The sequence below is a fragment of the Puma concolor genome, chromosome B1 (genome assembly GCF_028749965.1).
Source record: "Puma concolor isolate L17-30 chromosome B1, mPumCon1.1.hap2, whole genome shotgun sequence".
Taxonomy (NCBI): domain Eukaryota; kingdom Metazoa; phylum Chordata; class Mammalia; order Carnivora; family Felidae; genus Puma; species Puma concolor.
The window spans coordinates 189,141,107-189,158,048 of record NC_141670.1 but is presented as its reverse complement, the minus strand read 5'-3'; the positions used below and the strand labels follow the sequence as shown (position 1 = coordinate 189,158,048).

The 16,942-nt window shown below is 38.6% G+C and overlaps 2 long non-coding RNA genes across 2 annotated transcripts; both read right to left on the bottom strand.

The window, feature by feature from the left end:
• Window positions 1–10,235: 10,235 nt before the first annotated feature.
• LOC147582078 (uncharacterized) lies at window positions 10,236–12,696 on the bottom strand. Its single transcript, XR_015249840.1, has 2 exons — window positions 12,604–12,696; window positions 10,236–10,655 (listed from the first exon to the last, which is right to left on the bottom strand). It is a non-coding gene; the product is annotated as an uncharacterized LOC147582078 (long non-coding RNA).
• Window positions 12,697–15,703: 3,007 nt separating this feature from the next.
• On the bottom strand, window positions 15,704–16,424 carry LOC147582077 (uncharacterized). The gene is made up of 3 exons (XR_015249839.1): window positions 16,313–16,424; window positions 16,083–16,117; window positions 15,704–16,010 (listed from the first exon to the last, which is right to left on the bottom strand). It is a non-coding gene; the product is annotated as an uncharacterized LOC147582077 (long non-coding RNA).
• Window positions 16,425–16,942: the final 518 nt, after the last annotated feature.

Sequence of the window (16,942 nt, the reverse complement as noted above, 5' to 3'; positions counted from 1 at the left end):
GATTGAGATGGGGTGTGCCCTCTTGGATAATGCAGACAAAGGTTGTTTGTGCAATTGTTAGGGTCCAGGGCTATCTTTTAAGGGGAAGATGCTGAGTTCCTGAGTTGGAGCTTGTGTAAACCTGGGGCTTATTCAGATATTCGATGGAATTCTGAAATGCTTTCTGACTTGCTAAATAAAAGCTTCTCACCACAGAGCTGTCCTTTGAGGGGTATAAGTAGAGGGAGGAAAAACCATATGTGGTGTGTGTGTGTGTGTGTGTGTGTGTGTGTGTGTGTGAGTGTCTGCGTGTATGAGATTGTATCTCCAGGATTGAGGAAGCAGGCAGGGACCAGGAAGCCATGTGTTACACTCTTTTTGTTGTTGTTTTTCTTGTTCTTCACAATCCATTTTAAGCAACTTTGTGGCCAGAAGGCTTTGTGCTTACATAGGGAATAGAGTGGAGAGTGGTCAGTATTTAAAAAAAAAAAATTTTAATGTTTATTTATTCTGGAGAGAGAGAGAGAGAGAGACAGAGCATGAGCAGGGGAGGGGAAGAGAGGGAAATGCAGAATCCAAGGGAGGTTCCAGGCTCCGAGCTGTCAGCGCAGAGCCCGACACGCGAACCATGAGATCATGACCTGAGCCGAAGCCAGAAGCTTAACTGACTGGGCCACTCAGGTGCCCCTGTATTTTGAAGGACCTTTCCGGTGATGAGAAGTAGGAGGAGCAGGTATGACAGATGAACTTGAGGAACGTTGGTGAAATGCCCTTGGAAGCTGCAAATGTTCAAACCAGTTTCCTTACTACACCTATCTTTAGGGTAGGGCTTAGTATAGATTCTCAGCTTTCCCTGACATGATAGTCAAATGCCAAGTGATTATAAGCAAAAGAGAAACCAAAAGATGATGAATTGCCTCAAGGAACTTAAATAGAACAATGAAGAAAGTCTCAAATATCGGATCATAGACCTTGGTTTCTGCATGCCCTTAAAGCCACAGTTAAACCCAGGAGTTTCTTATTAGCAAGTTAAAGCAACGCTCAGACCCCTTTGTAAATTTTCAATCCATTCAAGACTTCGGTTCAGAGATGGGTCCTGTGTGATGGTTTCCCTTGTTAGTATTGAAGAAGACCTGATTTGGAAACATCACAATAAAACGAACTCAAATTCCCAAAGCACAAAACGTAGAAGCAGACGTTTATTTCTTCTTCACTCTAGTGGAGATTTTCTATAAGTTTAACTTCTGATTAGAAAACTTCTTACATCGGAAAATTTCAGCAATGAAATTTCAGTAATAAGCCAAATGCAGGTCTGCTTGAGGTCGAATGAAATTTAGATGAAAAGTCCAGGATTATCAAAAAGAATGAGGGAACTTCAAGTTTCCGTACATTCAAGGTCAACGGGTTGGATTCTTTCATTTTTGATTTTTATGGCAGCACATAATTTCTGTTCCTAGTTGGCTCCTTGCTTTTTTTAAAGCAATAAATTTCGGGTTAGGAGAGTAAACCTCACTTGTAATGAAGCTTGCACGTCTCCCTATCTGAATATTTCTGTAGCACCTGTCACTTTAGCATGCCAGGAGCTATTTCCTTTTATAGAAAATAACAACAAATGTAACCTGATCATTTGATTCTCTAGTGATATTCCCTAGCAAGGTGTATTAGTCCAGTCATTTAACTATTGAGAAACTGAGGTAGAATGCAATGAATCAATAGTAAACGATTCACACTGAACGCATCCTTCTCTAAAGTAGGAAAGAACGCAATACTCATTAAGCCTCTATTTCCACACGGATTTCCTCAGTCAATTCATAGCACATACTCTTTACGCCAACTGTTGGGAAATCACTTCAGTGCTGCCTCTGTTCTTCTCTGTATTGTTGCCTTACGTTCTAATGTCACTGCTGTACTTTATCATCCACTCTTTCCAATACGATCGCGAGTTCTTTAAAGGCAGAGATGGTGCTTTCAACTTGTGTTTCTCTGTCATAATGCCTAGCGTGAATACTTGGTACAGGCCAATCCAAATGACAATTGTGACAAAAGATCACCACCAGATCAGTTGCTGGAGACCTCTATGTGTTAGTTAAGGGGCCTCGCTGTTCTGTGTTCTTGCAAGGGAGTCGTGTAGGGGCTGAGGGAATTTGGGGGAAAGCAGAGAGAATCTTCATCCTGTCAGATTTTCCCGAGATGAATGCTGTCTCCATAGTTCCTCTTGTGGGACTCTTACCCTTTATTCATTCCATATTGAATGGAGGGAAGGACTCTACGGAAGGGATTTATGGCTGAAAGCTTTCTTAATTATAGGCTAGTGTAATAAGTCCTTCTACTATCTTAATGATTGGGGAATTAAGAAGCTCCTTAATAGAAATTGACAGGATCCATTGTCATTGCGAAGAAGTTTCTGTTATGGTCTGGAGTATCCTGCCAACCATCCCAGGATTTAGGGTTCCCCAAAGGCTCATTAACATCTCAGACCATAAGGTCTCCAAAGGAGGCACTAATGGTCCACCTCGTTATGATCTGAGGATAATGACTGGATGACATCCGTACCCATTGAGATGATAATGGCTCTGTAAAAACTGTTATGATGTCAGCAGAAGAAAAAAATCTCATTTGCACTTTATAATCTTTGGTTTCTAATATGCCATAGTACCTAAATTATACTAGAATTATTTCACAAATCTGGCTTAATAGAGGCAATGCATATGATGCTCTGAAAAAAAAATCAAAATCCTCTCTTAAAACAGCTGTTATCACCCTTATATTACTGCATAAATGAAGGATAAGATTAGTAATGCTCTCATAGTACTGAAATACTTATGAGTAATGGAATAAAAAACAAAGACTCAAATTTCCCTAATTTACATACTCATTTACTCCTGAGAGTGAAAAGAAGTTCTGTTTTTAGACTGGCCCCAAAACAGCAAAGAGAAAAGCTCATAGTAATAACAATACTGATACCGAGTACTTATTATGCATCATGTCCCATGCTAAGTACTTCTCCAGCAGCTTCTCCTTTTAATGCTTACATGCCATCTCTGAGACGGGCATCCCCATCAGCCTCGCTGTACAGATGAAAAGGACTCGTGCATGATTATCCAGACAAGCCACAGACAGGGTGGCAGTCAAGCTTGTTCACTCTGCCTTCAGACCTGTGCCATAATTACCAGGATTGTTGTTAGGAAGGTGTTGTGGATTTCCACATCAGGAGAAATGGGCTCCAGCTTGGCCACTAACTAGCTGTGTGATCTGGGACAAGTTACTTCACCTCTCAGGACTTCTGGTCCAGGAAATCTTGAAGGCGCCTTTCAGCTCCAACATTTTAACTGGCAGGAACATCACAATAGCAGAGCTGAAATCAGAATTTTCCTATCATTCCCACAGTAGCTACCCGGTATTCATTGGTAGTAATGTCATTGCTTTTCCATTACAACCCAGTTCAGCTGGACAGTTTTTCCATTTGGTGCCAGATTGTGGATTTTAACAGAACCTCATTGTTTATAGGAAGCAGACGGAAAAAAAATTTCACCATTATTGCTTAACTTGGTAAAGTACACACACAAAAAAACATTTTTCCAATCTATTTCTATTTGACTCTAAACAAGGGAAAACTGGAGACAAGTGTAAACAAAAATCTATTAGTGTTAATACTGCCTGTTTATAGCTCTAAGCATTTCCCTGTATATACACATAAGAAAGAAAATGAACATTTTAAAGAGATTTCTTTGTTGAGTTATATTTAATGACAAACCAGCATAAAAAGGGGAATCTTATATATAAAAAAATGTCTGTAGTTACTCTTTCAGCCGTAAGCTTAGCTGTTTGCCTGAGCTTAAGCTGCAGTACTCACATCCTACCACTAGAGGGGTGAATTGTTCCTAACGAATAAGTCTTCAGTGTTTGGGGAGTGGGGGACGGCTGAGGGCTGATAATTTACAAAGATATTGTGGACTCTAGAAAATGGAGGGCCTTTTACCCATATCATCCATACTAGTGAAGCTAGCCATAGGATAGAGAGTTCTAGAAAAGGGACTTGAAACATCAGGGATTAGTGGAAACACAATCTGTTTTGACATGAAATGATTTAGGCAATGAATGGAAAGAATTTGGCCATTGTGCCCTAAATGTAGCAAAAGATAATAACTTGGCTGTATGATGACACACGAAGACAGCCTATGGGGGGCTTCAGTGGTAATTCTGAGTATCTGAGGAGAAGCTCCCTGAGAACCTCAAAACATTTATGGCTTCTACAGTTGTTTTTGTAGCAAAAGAGTCATTACAATTTTTACACGAAATGTGATTAATTAAGAACACAATAGACCCAGCAGTGCAGTCCGAGATTTTCTACTTTGTTCTGGTAAAAGGAGGCACTGCTGCAAATTTTTTTTTTTTTTGCTGCAGAGTTCATATCCTATTTGCTGCTGTGTTCTCCAGTGACAGTAAGTCTGACTGCAGCAGGCAAATTGTTGAAGGGACAAAAACGCCATAAGCTACAGGACTGGCCAAAAAAATGCATATAAGTGAATCCTCACCACCAGTTTAAAAATTAAAAGCCCAAACCTAGTTTTTGGCAACAGTGAAAACGCTTGAAGCAAACCTCAAGGGATTTCCAGTTCAGTGTTGTGCACTGGCTTTATGGGCACAGAACGTAGATATCGTTTTGACATTCTGCTGTTGAAAGAGATGCAAAGATATAAAAATTAACAGAAAGGAGGCAGTTCCGAGGAGCATACTATTAAAAGAAAAAGTTATTCCAATGTGAGAGTTTGTTCTCCAGGAGTTTCCAAACTTTATAAGCTTGTCTAAGGATCCTTTCCTTAGGAGTCTTCACATAGAACTCTCCATTGATGGGCAGTCCTTTCAGTTTGTGGCGTGGGACAGTTTCTGATACATAAAGAAATACTAGATGGTACATGGGATAACATTTAAATTTGTGAAAAGTACAGATATGCACTAGGCACACACACACACACACATACACTCAATCTCAAAAAGTACAGATATGCACTCAGGCACATACACACATACACACAGAATCAATCTTGATTATTCAGATTCTGCAATATGTGAATTCACCAAATTATCAAAACTGATTTGAAGCCCCGAAATCAATACTCATGGATTTTTTTTTAGTTATTCATAGACATGCACAGAGTGGTGAAAATCTGAGTTGTCCATGTTCCTGGCCGAAGGCCAGCAGGGTGACCCTCTGCCTTGTTGTTTCCATTCTCATACTGTATACACATATCCTCTCCGTGGTCTGTTTGGGGCCACATTTTCCACACTTCTTGTGCTTTGTTGGTGCTGTCACCACTTCATATGGCTCCCAAGCATAAGGCTGACATTGTGTCTAGTGTTGTTCCTAAGTGCAAGAAGGCTGTGATGTGCACTACGGAAAAAATACATGTGTCTCATGAACTTCTCTTGGACAGGAGTCAGAGTGCTGCTGGCTATGAGTTCAATGTTAGTGAATCAACAATAATATTACATAAGGTGTTTTTAATCAGAAACACATGAAACGTTATGCATTGATCGTTTTATGAAAACATTGGGATCAGAGGCTCATAGGAACCTAACTCTGTATTTCCCCTAGGAGCAGTGGTTCGATATTTGTTAATTCAATGTTTGTGGAGACTTTGTAGAATATAACTACTGTGAATACTGAGAATCACACAGGTAGGTAGATGGATAGATAGATAGATAGATATATAGGCAGGTAGATAGAGTGGGGTGGAGAGTGAGAATAGAGAAAAGAACTAAAAATGTGAATGTTAAAGTGTCTTTTGTTCTGGAATAATGATCTCTGCTGACAAGAGATTTATTATCATTTTTGCATTAAAATAAAATTTAACTGAAGTAGATAAAACATTCCACACATGTGTGAGGAACAACAACGACAGCAACAATACAATAAGGCTGGTTTGAAATTATTACCAGCAGTTTAGTGTCTATTTCTTGGTTGAGTTTGAAGGAATTCCCTTAAATATGAGTAGTGAAATGTCAACAGAGAACAGAGAGAAAGAAGCTGAAACACAAGAAATTATTGTTTTAAAGATGGAGATTTGGTATAATGAAGATGTATTTGCCTATAGCACAGACTTGAGCTCGAGCCACCCCTGGATTCTATCCCGGCTCTTCCTATTACTACAAAAGTGCTCTTGGGTGATTTATAAAAAAAATACTTCAGCCTTGGTTTCATCATCTGAAAAATGGAAATAATAATATCCACTCATATAGTTTCCAAGAAATTTATATGATTTATACAACACACCTAGCACAGCGATTATTTTTTCCATGAGCATTATTTCCTTTTATTCTTTTTTCCTAATGTAGTGTTTTTTTTTTCCCCATGTCTCACACTCAAAGGAAAATGAGACTATGATTCTCCTGGTTTCATTGATCTGTTCTATTGTCTTTTTAGTTTCTATATCATTTATTTCTGCTCTAATCTTTATTGCTTCCTTCCTTTTGCTGGCTTTGGGTTTGTTTGTTCTTCTATGATTAATAACTTTTTATTTAGGATTGTCATTTATGATTTCTAGACTCATTCCTGGTCCTCAGCAATCCCCTACAACTCCTGTGTGGGTTCTTTGCCAGCTCCTGTACCCATTTCCCTCACTAGTTATCCGTAACAATCTCCAGCTTTCTCATGCTTCCCATTTCCTCTGCTCCTCTTTACAGATGGCCCAGATGCTTGCTTCAGAGAAAATAAAGACTTTCAGAAAAGAATTCCCTCAGCCTCCTTCCCCTGTCTCCTATGACAAAATTATATGCACCCACCTCTATGGCTTGATATGTATCTTTTATTAGGTTCTTGCCAAGTTATGGGATGTTGGGCTAAGTGCTCTACATATTTATTTATTTAATCCACATGACAGCTCTTGGAAGTAGTCATGAGCCTTACTACTCCAACTATGCTGAGTTGAGGAAAATTCTGAGGCTAAGTTGGAGCCCAAAGTGCAAGAGGTCTGTGATAAATTTCTGTATATGCTGTGGGCACAAGAATGGGTTTTGATGGTCCTTTTGCCAGAGGGTGGGCATCTCTGTCATTGCCAGTCTCCTAATGGAGCTCTTATTTTCTGTCAGTCCCATAAATGTTGGCATTCCTGTGTTACGTAGTAATGGCGTGCATTTTCCCTTCACATTTTTCTCCAAGGTTGACTGCATTTGCTCTTATAGCATCACTTTCTTGCATGACAGTGACTTTAATTTCTACATCTTTGGATGTAGCTTCTTTTCCTAGTAGGCTAAACTTCTGGTTTCATGTGATTTTCCCACAAACATATAACCCTCAACATAGCCAAAAACGCACTCACAATTTGACTTTCTGAACTTACCTCTCCCTCTTTGACGACCAGCTCAGTGAGCAGCATAACTGTCAAATGGTACCATTACCAATGTTGGACATGTGGAGTCATTGTCATGTTCTACCTCTCCCATTACCCTCCATTGTCAATTACTCAAAAAGTCCTGTTGATCTCTGACCCACGCAATAATTTTGAGATCTGTCCTGTCTTCTATTTCTCTACTATTAACTTAGTTCTGATTCTCATCATTTCTTAGCTGGATTACTGCCATGGGCTTCCAATGGATCTCCCAGCTTTTTACCTTGATCCCTGTAATCCATTCTCCCCAGTGCTGTCAAATGTGAATCTTTTTGTAACAGAAATCTTATCATATCACTGTTCTGTTTCACTTCCCACAATGCCTCTTTATTGCTCTTTCATAAAGGAACATCTCTTTGGCTTAGCTCACAAAAGTCCTTCTGATCTGTCCCTTGCCTACCTGTCCAGGCTTTCTTATCATTTGCCCTTTACACCCACTTTTGTATTTTGGGTACACTTAACCACTTTCAGCTACTTAAACATGATAACATACTGTCTCTTGCCTCCAAGATTTTGTACTTACAATTACCCCTTTCTGGAACTCTCTTCATGCTTCAAAAAATTTTTTCTTACCCTAGGAAATCCTCTTCAAACAAAGCCCCTTACAATCTGTGTTAAGTATTTCCGTAATACCCTAATCTTAACATTCTTATAACACTCACATTTTATAATGACCTATTCACTTGTCTGTATCTATCTCCATTCAAGTTCATGTGGAAGCAGATCTGGACACAAAGATTCAAGTGTAAATAGTTTAATGAGGAGCCAAGTCCAAGTGACTCTGGTGGGGGAGTGAAGAAATGAGGCAGGGGAGGGAAGAAAGCCAATAAATTGGACATCATCAGACAAGTTACCGTTGTTGGCCACTGGAACAGAAATCAGTTGAGGAACCCTGGGAATCATTGTCAAACATGTGCCTTGGAGTTTTTTCAATGAAAGGGGGAGGGAGCTGGGTTATTTATGTATCAGTGCCGGTGTGTCACTGGTTTGAAGGGCAATTGCTAATGGATGGAAGATGTTGGGGGGAAGGAGATAATTCCTGGGCACCTCTGGCCTGCTATATACACAAGACCTCAGGAAAAAGATGGAGATGCTATGAGCAAGAGGTCAGGCTATTGCACACAGAAATGTAAGGCACAGGGACAGACAGCTGACAGCCAAAGTAGCCCTCCTATCAGTTATGTAATAATCTACCTGCAAACCAGGTCTATATAACTGGATGTTTAATGTTGCAATATTAACTTCCCCCAAGATAGCACATATAATAAAACTTAAGTGCAGGGGAGCCTGGATGGCTCAGTCAGTTAAGTGTCCAACTCTCGATTTAGCTGAGGTCATGATCTCAGGGTCGTGGATCAAGCCTCACCTTGGCTCCAGCACTGAGTGTAGAGCCTGCTTAAGACTCCTCTCTCTCTCTCTCTTTCTCTCTCTCTCTCTCTCTCTCCTCTCTCTCTCCCCTTCCCCGCACTCGTGTACGTATGCTCTCAAAGAAAAAAAAAAGAAAGAAAGAAAAGAAAAATTAAATGTGGATTTTAATCCAGTTTTGTCTGACTTCAAATTCTGAACTCCTTTGCCCACACTAGACAGCCACCCATCCCAAAAGAGAATGAAAATGAGGAGTGTAAACATAAGCTCACAGCATAAAACGGGTACACTGGGTACTTTAGGGATGCTGAACTATACTTAGAGAATTTCAGTTCAGCTTAATTATGTGCAAGGAACTAGGTTCTTTCCTGTGGGATCACAAAAAATAAGAAGCTGGCTCGTCTTCCAGTATCTTATAATCATCTATGCGCATTTGTATTTGTAAATATGAGTGTGTGTTAAAGAGTGTGTGTGTGTGTGTACTCGTAGGGTAGGCAGATAGTTCAAGAAAATTATTGAGAAAATGATGCCCAATCTATCAACCTGATTTCTTTTATCTTTTGCCAGCTTCACCATGAGGCTGGAATAAACATTTTTTCTGGAATAAACTTGCTTAGCAGGAATAAACCATAGTTTAGGGACAAGAGCAATCAATCCATGGTGTCGACGCCATGGGTTCTGTGCCTGACTCTGCATCAGGGTTGCTGTGTGACTTTAGATTGGCACTGACTTTTCTGGCCTCAGTCTCCTTATCTACAGAACAGCCAGGTCATAATGGGACTTTATTATGTGAGAAGCTCTAAGGTTCCTTTCAGATTTATAACTGCCCTGCCATGCCTGAAAACAAGCAGTATGCCAGGCAGTTTCAAATGAATATTCTTTTATTTCTTTTTCTCCAAATGAGTTCTGTGACAGTTTAGTATTTGCTTTTTAAAAGAATCTTTGCATTTTCTTTGTGGTGACTAAAAGTAACTCATTGATATTCCAAACAGGCCATTTGTTAAGCCTTTATTTCACAATATGACCCCTTGCACATTAATAGTCAGAAAACTAAGACTTAAATAAATAGAAGTTACTGTTTGTCCCAAGGATTAAAGGAGAACAAGTTTGTTATTGTCAAATAGTTTTCACAAAGAATATTAGAAGGCCATGCATAGGCTTTATAATGGAAAAGAAGAAATTTAATTTGCCAAATTAAGGTCTCGGAAGAGGAAGTGTTATATATAAATAATCTGGGTAGAAAAAGGTACATATATTAATTTATAATAAATTATATATATATTTATATAGTGTATAAAGTATTTAAATAAAATAATACACACATGTGTAAATAAATATACCCAACCAGATGAATATTCTGGAGGCTCAGATATGGCATCTTTTATTTGTCTGGTTTATTTTAGACCATAGAATAATAATGAATATCTAGTTGGCTCACAAAAAGTATTGTTAATTATTGATTGATTTTGTCTGATATGAGGACCAAAAAAAAAAAAATTATAATAAGTTCACAACTGTTTAATTTTTCAGTGTATTGAATTGAAAACAACTCAAAAGTAAAAAGTATAGAGTGAATCCCCAGAATAAGTGAGGCTATGTATGTTAGATTAGAGATATTGAAATACAATGCCACTGAAAGAAAAGCTTACATTTTCATTACTGTCCTTTTATCTATTTTTATATTAGGGGTATTAAGCTCTCATGTAAGAGCCAGTCTTATTCAAGGCCCACCTCCCCCATACTACTTTCTGAACTTTTCATTCCTTTCTCAGAAATGCCCAATAGCTATTATGTTATGTTTTAATTGCAGTAGGAGTCCCCAGCTGAAGGCTACATGTGTTCTTGCCTAGTGTAACTGATGTGTAGTTTCCGTCATTAGAAGCTGATATGTCTTCGGGTTCCTTTGGCAGAGGAGAGCCCTGGCTGGAAGAAAGAAAGATAGGGAGACCATAAAAATGGCTGTTTGAGGCACTAATTTCTGCCTTGGACCCTAGCATACATTTAAGCCTTGGGAGGGAAGAAGTATAGAAGTCCAAGGCAATATCCTCACATGCTACTTACCCTATCAGGAAGACCTCTTCCACCAACTCTCTGGTCTCCCCACTTTTGGGGAATATTATGCCTAATTCAGGTTTAAGCTTCTGGGGCCCTTCTACAGGAAGCATTCCTCCCCATCTTCTGACCAGAACAGGCATTTCTGTTCTTCACTCTATAACTTCCTACACTTCTTCATGGCATTTATCACATTAATAATTGACTATTAGGGTCTTGCTCCAAGACAGCAGGAACCATGCTTATCTTGTTCCCTGGTACATCCTCAACCCCCAACATGATGCTAAATTATGTTTGTTGAATGAACGATGAATGGCCCCATCTCTTGCCCAGAGAAGAAAGCCTATCAGGTGAATATTAAATTAATCTTTGAATTTTATTATTTAAAAAAAAAATTTTTTTTTCAACGTTTATTTATTTTTTTTGGGGGGGGGGGACAGAGAGAGACAGAGCATGAACGGGGGAGGGGCAGAGAGAGAGGGAGACACAGAATCGGAAACAGGCTCCAGGCTCTGAGCCATCAGCCCAGAGCCTGACGCGGGGCTCGAACTCCCGGACCGCGAGATCGTGACCTGGCTGAAGTCGGATGCTTAACCGACTGTGCCACCCAGGCGCCCCATAATCTTTGAATTTTAAAAGCAGGAAACTCACTGACTTGTAAATGGGCCATTCTGATATTGAATATTTTATAATATTAGAAAGTAAAGAAAGTTATAAAATGATCTTAAGGAAGTAAATTTTATAACATTTTCATTGTCTCTTATGGCCCCAACATTTCCTCTCTTACATATAGACCCAAGAAAAATATTTTCACATTTGCCATAAAAGACATGTATAAGGAGGTTCATAAGAAACACTGTTCATAAAAGCAAAAGACTAGAAACAGCTAAATGTCCACTAATAGGAAAGGAGAAATAAATAAATTATGATGTATTTATATAATGAAATATTAAATGGCAAGAAAATAAATAGACTCAGCTACATATAAAAACATGAATGAATTTCAATAATGGGAAATTGAGCAAAAAAAACAAAAACAAAATCCCAGACGACAACATGCCGAGTAACACCCTTTATAACAGTTAAAGTCAGAGACTAAAATAAACACATACAACTGAAGCGTATCTATGTACATAAGGATATAATTTTGGAAAACAAAAAAATGAACACAAGACCTAGGATAGTTCTTACATCAGTTAGTGGTGCAAGAGGATATGGGGAGTTTTTTAATTCTTATGTTGGGTAGTGTGCTCACGAGTGTTTATTACAATGCTACTATAATTGGATGAATGAATGCATGCATGAATAGATAAATAAATTAGCAAATGAACAAAGGAGAGAAAAAAACAAATGAGGACTATAGATGTACTAATTATTACAAAACCAAGTTTTGTGTTATGCACAATTCTGTGTACTGAGGTCCATTAATACTTAGAATAAATTAAGGATGATGAGTTTTTTTTAACTTTAATTGCCAAGATTTGATTATTTTTCTGATAGACATCAGGATCAAATACCAGTCTAGTATACAACAATCATCTTTAAAACAAGCGGAAATTTCCTGAAACATGGCCTTATGTTCTTTTGGTTCGTTTGCTCATTCATTCATTTATTTACTTCACCTTATTCTAGAAATATTTACTAAGCATCTACTATGCACCAGCAACTATATTCAGCTTACTTACACCAAGAAATTCATCACCCTAATTTCTATGAAATGAACTAAGTGTCAATCCCAAGATAGGAATAAAACAACTATTACTGTCAGGAAAAATGCTTCAAAAATAGAAGCTCAGAGATTAAAACTAATCTTTGTTACCTGAGGAAGCTTCTCTGATGACACAATGTGTGAAAGATATTCAGGTGAAAATGAAAATATTACAGGTAAATCAACAGAATATGAGAACACCTGGAGATGAAAGAATAATTCATTAAATGTCATAAAGTAAGTCTGGCATGGCTAGAGACAGTGAGAATAACAAGAGACAAAATTGGCAAGGTAGGCATGGTCATATTGCTGAAAGACTTGAAAATTCTGCTATAAAGTCCAAACCATATTTCAAGAGAAGTGGAATTCCATTCAAATTTTATAGCAGAAGTATGGTAATAATGGATTTCCACTTCTGAAAGGCCCCACTTTCTGACAGGTGGGGAAAGAATTAGAGTCAGGGTAGGAGTGGAAGATGGGGAGACCAGTCAGGAGGCTTCTTCGGTGTTTCACGGGAAGGATAATGGACATCTTGACTTAGGTATTTATGATGGAGATGGGAAAAAGTAGTCAACTTTGAGAGCTCTGTTAAAGAAAGAATATATAAAGCTTAGTTTCTATTAAGATTTTCTTCATTTTTGATGTGCTCTTATTGTCTTAGTCTGATGCATGTAAATAAGCATGATCTTACTTATCTTTCTTAGGATTTATGGGGTTTCCTGATTCTCTGTGTATTAGTTAGGGTAATTAATACCAGCTGCTATAACAAAAAAGACCCCAGAATCATTGGTTTAACATATTGTAAGTTTTATTTCTTGCTCAAACTTCAAGTGTTTGAAGGTGTTCCTGGGTTAGTGGCTTTCCTGGGCTATTATCGTCTAAGCAAGAACTGAGGCATCCAGATTCCTTCACGTTTAACATGGGGTCATCAACTCATCATATTTGGTGAGGAGAGAGAGAGAGGAAGGGTAGGGACACACACATACACGCACACACACACACTCACACACAGAGAATGGAGGGAAGGTGGGAGGGAAATTGAGAATGGGACATGTCCACCTACTATTGACTATAACAGAAAGCAACCATCTCCTCCAATTACATTCTTTTCTGAGAATCAGTTGAATGACATGGGAAAATAGCCTGTGTGGCAGTAGCAACTGACTGGTTGTCTACACTGTTGATTAAAGTCTGAGCATTTCACAGCTATTAACCCTTCAAATACTCTCTCTCTCTCTCTCTCTCTCTCTCTTGTATTCTCTCCTTCTGGGACTTCCTTTACATGTATATGACCTCATTATCTTCCATATTTTTATTTATTTTTTTTTTTTAAATTTTTTTTTTTTTTCAACGTTTATTTTTATTTTTTGGGACAGAGAGAGACAGAGCATGAACAGGCGAGGGGCAGAGAGAGAGAGGGAGACACAGAATCGGAAACAGGCTCCAGGCTCCGAGCCATCAGCCCAGAGCCCGACGCGGGGCTCGAACTCACAGACCGCGAGATCGTGACCTGGCTGAAGTCGGACGCTTAACCGACTGCGCCACCCAGGCGCCCCTCTTCCATATTTTTAAAACTATCTTTTGTATCTTCCTCTTTGTACTACTGGACTTTAGGTAATTTTGTTTAAGGTTCCTTCCAGTTTACTAACTCTCTCCTCAGTTGTAATTATCTTATATTTAATACTTTTGTTGTGTTTTGATTTTTCAAAGATTATGTTTTTTACTCGGGGAATTTCTATTTTTTCAGTTTTGATCATTTTTAATTTTTATGTGATATTTCAATTCTATGTTTTATATCTTTAAGAAATACTTATTTAAATTTTGTATCTGAGAATTCCATTATCAGAAGTCCCTAGGAAGTCTACTACTACTGTTTGTTGGTTCTTCTTACATTCATTCTGGTAGCTTATTTCTCTTAGTATTATTAATTTTGGATTATGGATTCTTGTTCAAATGGTTGGGTTTTATTTTTAGAAATTCTGCAAGCCCTGTATCAGGGCAAATTTCTCCAGAGAATATCTATGTTTGCTTCTGCTTGGCACTGTAGGATTCTACTAACTTAATATTATTTAAATCAAAATGTGTGTAGTTTATCAGATCATATAAATCATACAAATGACAATTCCAACTCTTCTTGAGGGACAGCTTGATTTTTTATAAATCAAGGAGAAACTTTTGCTTTTATCTAAGTCTGGGCTAAAATACATATGTTTCCTGGGGTGCCCGGGTGGCTCAGTTGGTTGAGCATCTGACTCTTGGTTCCAACTCAGGTTATGATCTCGAGATTTCATGGGTTCGAACCCTGTGTCGGGCTCTGCTTTATCAGCACACAGAGCCTACTTGGGATTCTCTGTCTCCCTCTGTCTGCCTCTCCTGCACTTGCTCTCTCTCTGTCTTTCTCAGGACAAATAAATACGTTTGTTTCTCTCTTTGCTTTCAGACACACATTTTTTTTATGGTCAACACTTTCACTGAACACATGGCTCTTTGAGGGCTCTGGCTTCCACCTCTAAATCTTTACCCTGAGTGGGCCCAATGTCATTGACATACAACTTGCTGGGTGACAAGAGATTCATACATGCAGTCAGGATAGGTATGGTTTCATCACCCACTTGTTTCCTTATTTTCATCTTCCTTTATGACCTTGTCCCCTTAGAGACATCTCTTTTTACTTGCAAGATTAGCTATGTACTTCCAGATGATTACTATTTTATGACTCAATATTCCTAGATGTTTCATAGCAGAAAAAATTCTAATATCTAGTTAACCATGTTTTCAGGTATGGCAGTTGTTTGTAATTAACCAGCTATATAGAATATTCTCATATATACTCCTGCAGCTTTGTTTATGTTGCTGACTGCTGAATCTGTGTGTTTTTTTCTATTTTTCTAAATCACTGAGCAGTGTTCCCCTTTTCATGTTCATCACAGTACCTCGGACTGATTATGTTTAAAACAGTCTCATCTTCCTCTTTTCCCACCTTGATTCTCCCTTATCAGTTTTCTGCCTCATTCTCATAGCTAGATCCACTCATGCAAGCTCAGTTCTGCCACGGTCTTTTAGGCTATCTGGAGTGATACACTATGTGTATCCGGAGTGATACACAGAAATCTAAGCCCCTCCACCCAGTGGAGATTAGAATTAAGCCATATTTCCCAGTCTTAGGATAAATAATAGGTTATTGCTAATGAAGTGACATCAAAGACACTCCTGTGAGTTAGCCCAAAATATTGGGTTGAACTTTCCCCTGGCATTCTTTGTTAACACTGGGGGGGGGGGGTATAGGTGGAAAGAAGGACCTCCTTTACCTCAACGAGGAACATGGGTAGTGACAGAGGGAGTGATAGCAATGTGGGAAGTGCTAGCAATGTCACATTCCAGCAGCAATGTCAAGGTCAAGTTGCAAAGCAGAAAAGCAGCAGATTCAGGGTGGCAGGTAGGGATGAGGTTGGCACTAGTAGCTTTATCAGTACTTGAGTGGATGCCAAGAAAATCACATGCGATACTTGGGACTCTGCCTGAAGAAGAGAGGGAGTTAGGATGATTGTATCTTTAGAAATTATGTTGAATGGAAATTCAGAGTCATATACCATATTTACGACCATTGCAGATGTTCTCTTTCAGCCTGGAATAGGAAGAATTATCTAAATATTACTAAAGTACACCTCAAGAGGAAAAATGCAATATAAATAAATAGAATAATACAAATAAGTAGCATAAGAATATAAAGGGCTGGCAATTTAGTCTATGGGTCTTTAAGCATAGAAAAAAATTGATGTATTTTATCCATTTCAAGATGTAATATGAAGAATTAAATTACCTGCATAGGAAGGAATTTGATTTGGGGTTCCTCACGGTGAGACAATTTTAAACGGTATTCATGGTAACATATTCCTAAAACAACAGTCTTAGGACAGAAGTGATTATTCAGTAGTGGCTAAAAAAAAAAAAATTCCAAATTATCAGTGGCTAACTTCACAAAGTTTATTTCCCATTCAGGCAAAGTCCATTGCAAGTCTGGCAACATTGTAGGGCAGCCTTTCACAACTCAACTATTTTGTTCAGTTGTGCCAAGGATGTTACATACTAGTATCATTCCAGATGCAAGGAAAGAAGTCAATTTGACTTCACAGAATAAGACTTAATGGTCTCTTGGGGCTTCAGCTGAAGGGCAACTGTCCTCCTCTCACTAAAGCAGCCATCCAGGCTGAAGAAGATTCCATCATCCTCTACTTATATCATCTGGAACACATGATCCATTCAGTCAACATGGTAGAGGAAGGGACAACTGGAAAGTAATTAACTGATTTTTTTTATATTTCGCGTGTCATATCAGACCACAGCCACTGGCCAGATGTAGTCTCATGAATTCCTCCAATTGCATATTAGATGAGATTTAGAATGGAAGAAGAACCAGATATTGGTGAACACAATTTTGGAGATCGTCAAG